Genomic DNA, 5,693 nt, shown 5'->3' on the forward strand with positions numbered 1-5,693 from the left:
ACCATCTACCACAACACCAGTTACATATTTTCCAAGGCGTGTGAATTCGAGCACATACATGAAAATGTATGAAGCTGGACACACATGCAAACACACAAGCATGTACCACATCACCAGTTACATATTTTTCAAGGCGTGTGAAGTCGAGCACATACATGAAAATGTGTGAAGCTGGACACATATGCAAACACACAAGCATCTATCACAACCAAATACATATTTTCCAAGGCGTGTGAAGTCGAGCACATACATGAAAATGTGTGAAGCTGGACACATATGCAAACACTCAAGCATCTACCACAACCAGTTACATATTTTCCAAGGCATCTGAAGATGGACACGTATGCAAACATAATCTCCTACCACAGACACAATACACATGTAACATTTAATGCAAAGTATAAAGTCAAGCCCAAACAGACTCACTGCGAGAAGCTGGACACATGCATTTACTTATGCATCTTGCAAAACTACATCTGAACCTATATTCTAATAGGAGTTTACGCAATTTTGTTTCTTTATTTTGTGAATATGTAAATTGCACCATTATGCTTACAAGATGTCGACATTATTAACCTCTACATAAATACTCATTAGATAGCCTTTAATAGTTTAAGTTGGAAATACTTGTACTTTGCCTGATTTATGTTGTGTAGTTTCTCGTCAGTGATCTTGAGTAATAACTGAGTATGGCATTTTTAGTTCCATTTAAACTGCAAAGTTTTAACACATGTACATGCACCATAAAGGATAAATAATATTGTATTGTATTTTAACCTTTTTTAATTTTATTCTTTGACATTTTATTGCCTGTTCAAGTAAAAGATGTAATCTTGTAATGTTTGTAACTGTTTTTAGTAGATATTTATGAAGCAGGGAGGGGGGTTAGGGTGTTGGAACCCTCTTTATTTTTGCAGAAAGAGGAAAAGAGAGAGAATGTTTATTCTGTAATATATATATTTTTTAAATCTAGTATTTTCAATGAAATGTTAAGTACTTCAATCTCTGCCCTTTTTGCTCTCTAGATAGAGTTTTGCTTATTGCTTCCTCCGTTTACCTTAACAATACCGGTCCCGGGCCTCGACCACCCACATGTAACATGAAATATTTCACTTTGATATCATCGGAAGATTCTAGCGAACAAACGTACCGCTATGCCATTTTTTGACCATCCTCTAAAGTAACTAACTTTTAGAAGTATGCATTAAAAGTCCTGAAAGGGAGTGTCCATAAGAGAATATTATCCTTTTACAAAAATGTTGATATCTCTTATGCAAAATTTGTACATTGACAATATTTATCTCCTTATATTATGGGGATATTTTAATCAATGAAGAGAAAGGTTCAAAATGTCCCGTAGTATATGAGGGAGGGGGGCTCACGTTTTCTTTAAAAAAATCTTTTGTTAGAATTTGAATATACAAGTTTTAATTTGCACTGGAAGCTCCCCCGCACTTTTTGTTGCGGAAAGATTCAAAATACAGAAAATCAAACATTTAAAAGAAATCAAAATCTACCGAAAAGTTAGACGAAGCCCCCCCCCCCCCCCAATAGGATTTTACAGGGTGGTGCGACTTAACCCCCCCCCCCCTTTACTTAAGGGTCTCGAGTTATCTTTAACAACGCTAAGTTATCGATTAACTAGATCAATTTAATAAAACACAAAAAAAAGATTAATTTTGTGTGTGTTTTTTTTCTCTGTCTCTTTTAAATAACGGAATAGTTAATATACAACACATGCAATCGTATCTTCTCTGCAGAAGGTCTGAGAAGATGCGATTTATCTTATCGCACGTGTGTAGACCTAGGCTATTCGGTCTTGCAAGCACAGGTGTGTGTACTGTTTGCTAGTGACACTTAGACTGTGACGGTATTTGCTACAGACATGAAGAACTATACACCAGTTTCATAACATGTACAGTTTTTTTTCTAGTGAAAATTGGAGTAAATTAAAAGTCGAATATTTTGGATATGGGGTAACCCATATCTATTCTTGTTACAACGACCGTCAATGCATCCATTGACGAGTTCATTGGTTACTCTGAAAGGTGGCACAGGTTTACCTTTCGTTAACATTTTCTACAATGATCTCCTACTTTGAGTGATTGTACTTTCATAGCAAAGTTTTTAAATTATTCCCGAATGGCCCATAGTTTTGTCATTTAACTGAAAAAAAAATTGGGCTATTTCGATACATGTAATGCTTAACGGCTGGGACTTGACATCTGTACTAGATTTATACGGAAGTATCCTATCATTGGAAAGATAAATGGTACACGTGTAGCACAGATCTGTAGTACGCAGATTTTTTTTTTGGATGTTTCTCCCTCTCCCCCACATGGAAAAAACATTGCTACAGGCCTTTATCAAGCTATATTTGGATTGCTGCCTATCAAATTATTTTGCAAACCTTGATGCACAAAACTAATGCCGGTAAACATGGCAAAGACTATAGTTTAAAACCTAGTGGTTTTAATTCAACATGTTCAAGCTGTTGAGCTATCTCTATTATTTCTTCCTACTTATTTAAATGCTTGTACCGTAGAATTTAGTTTGTATATAAGGATATACGTATTTAAGAGAAATTCAGATCTTGGTTACGCCAAAGAATACATAAATACGATGTGCAGATTTTAGAGCGAGGTTTGCCAATGATTAGCATATTCTAATTCGAATAGGGCGAATTGTTCTACGGGCAAGTTGTCTTAGAAGAGAACTCTCTAGCATCCTCGCGTTTGCGTAGCCTGACGTAAGCCCATGGCATCCGGTTTAACTCTGCTAATATATTTGTATACAAGTTTATCTTTTAAAAAGATTGGTGAGCTAGCGCTGTAGCATAATAAAATACAGAAGAAGATATCTGAACCATTTGTTAAATTTGCTGAATCGATTAATTATTAATAGGAAGGCAGATTGGTGCACTGGGGGGTTGAGTTTGTGGGGGTGGGGGGGGTGGGGGTGTCACAATTCAGGATGGTGAATCTAAGAGTGTGCTTCACGTCGGCAATGGCATAACTCCTCACTGTGCTTTAAGCATTCTGTATTTTACTGTAATTTCAATTTCGAGGTGAAAAATAAAAGGTCAGTAGAACCAATGAGCACCTTCGGGCCTTTCCGGCAATGCTCGGAAAACGTATCCGAGGTTGTCGCGGTTTTCCGAGCTTGCCGGAAAGACCCATGAAGGTAGATTAGAAAAGCTATGCATTCATTACAACTTAAGAAATAACAGTCTTGGTTTTATAAGACCCGAGTTACTGTTACTTTTTGTTCATTTACGTGCAGGTTAGACAACAAAACACGAAACTTCAGATCATATGTATTTTCAGATGATAAACACTAAATTGACATGTCTTTCCGACATACCCTGAAAAAGATTTTTTTTGTTGTTGTTTTTTCCGAGCTTGTCGGAATTATCCACTAAGGTGGTAAAACTGAAAGGGAAGCTAGATGTCTAGAATCTTAGCATTATATGGCCAAATTTTTTCTTGTACTTTTATGTGTAGGTTAGACAATAAATTTTAAAAAATTCAGAGTCCGGATCTAGACTGGGATTGACTGTCTCTAACCTACGAAATATATATCGCGCATATCAGACAGGAAAGGCCAGTGTAAATTCGGATCATTTCTATTTTTGTATGACAAAACGAAATTGTTATCGTACAGTCTATGTACAGTAGTTTTCCCAGAATCCCCGACCGTGAAGTCAAGCATGCGTATTTCAGAAATATAGACTATCGTAGTTGCTACTTGCTAGCGCTCGAGAGCGCTAGCAATAAGGATATATGTATTAAAGAGAAATTCAGATCTTGGTTACGCCAAAGAATACATAAATACGATGTGCAGATTTTAGAGCGAGGTTTGCCAATGATTGGCATATTCTAATTCGAATAGGGCGAATTGTTCTACGGGCAAGTTGTCTTAGAGGCGAACTCTCTAGCATCCTAGCGCATGCGTAGCCTGACGTAAGCCCATGGCATCCGGTTTAACTCCGCTAATATATTTTCTGGACCTCAGGGTCCACGCAAAAATCAACACGAGTCGTAACCCCACTGTTCGTTTGAACTTATTTGAAGAACTTTTTGCCCCCCCCCCCCTTCTCTTTCATCACATCACCACACACATTCCCACACACATGTTCCCTTACATTACTAGTATTTGCCGTTTATTTCAATCTGAAGTCCATGAATGATACAGAACTGTCTTTTCAGTGATATGATAATTCGTATATTTTATCTTTATCAAAGAATTCTTAAGGATATACCCTTTGTCTAGGTTTAAATATAGGTTAAGAAAATCAAGAACACACAAAAGAGTAAAAGAATTACTCTGAAATTGCTCAATTTTATATGTGTATTCCTCATAATTCTCCTCGGCCTCCTCCCAGTCCTTGCAGCCAGTCCTTTGCATGAATATTTCCCTTAATAATCTCATCTTTTTCTCCACGGCCGTGCACAACTGGCACATGTCTTTGCTGGTTTTTACTTTCCTTAAAAAATCTAACACTTTCTCTTATGGAACGAATATGATGGACCTAAATATCTGAAAAACAAATTCACTTTTTTTCTATTTTCAAGATTCCTGGACATGCAGACTTTATAGGCATGACGATGCCTGCGTAAGGGACAAACCATAATGTAGATACTGATAGACACTTGTAATCATCCTATATATATATATATATATATATATATATATATATATATATATATATATATATGTATATATGTATGTATGTATGTTGCTTGCTTATAAAGTGTGAGGAAAGCTACGGCATTCAAAACACCATAACAGGACATGGGGTCAAAAGGTTAAAGTATGCGTTTTATTTTGACGTCACAAACGTTGAACGCCGTGGAAGTGCAACGTCATAAGCGAAAATCAAAATTCACACTCACATTGAACAGAAGCTGTTGCAAAGGCTCTTCCATTATAACTTACCCCGAAGGATAATACAGGGATTCAGGTCCGTGATGAATTCAGTGTCTGATTTCATACGAGATGGAAATAAGCTATATCCAATTTCTCGGGGTATGATGTGTAATAAAATACAAAAGATATGGAAGATATAAAATAAGGTTCTAGAAATATCCTTTTTAATGTTTAATTTTACCCTTTGATTAATTTCCATTTGGATATTTTCTAGCCTCCAAATATGAAAAACTCTAGAAATTTCTTCGAAAACTTCATCATCCCAGCTTCCTGATGCAAAGACAGTGGACATAGACTCCAACTTTTTCTATAGAAAGTTTTAAAAATACTTTCAATTTTTTTCTTTATTCAATCTTTATTTTATTTATCTAATTATTTATTAATTTTTGTAAATCTCAATGTGATTTATCTTTACTAAGACCGCGAAATAACAGGTAAGATTGGAAATATACACTTTCGCCATTTCCTTATGTTGCAGTCAATGTACTGAAAGGGCGGGTACAAATCGACCCGGACGTTTCAGAAAACAATGGATTGAAAATCTAATTTGAAGTTGGATTTCAATCCACCTAAGCTATTTCATACGCAAAATATTAGTGTTAGTGTTTTATCCAAAACAAAATTACTAATTTCAATTCTCGAATACATGTAGCTGAAATTGATGTAAATAAGATTTCAAATATTTTGAAAGTCACACAAACGTTTTAGATATAAATGATCAACATATACCTTCATTTGGGTAGGGAGGGGGAGGGGGTTATTTC

This window comes from Saccostrea echinata, unplaced genomic scaffold, assembly GCF_033153115.1.
Source record: "Saccostrea echinata isolate AGI-Se365-2 ecotype Australia unplaced genomic scaffold, CSIRO_AGI_Sech_v1 ptg000033l, whole genome shotgun sequence".
NCBI lineage: Eukaryota > Metazoa > Mollusca > Bivalvia > Ostreida > Ostreidae > Saccostrea > Saccostrea echinata.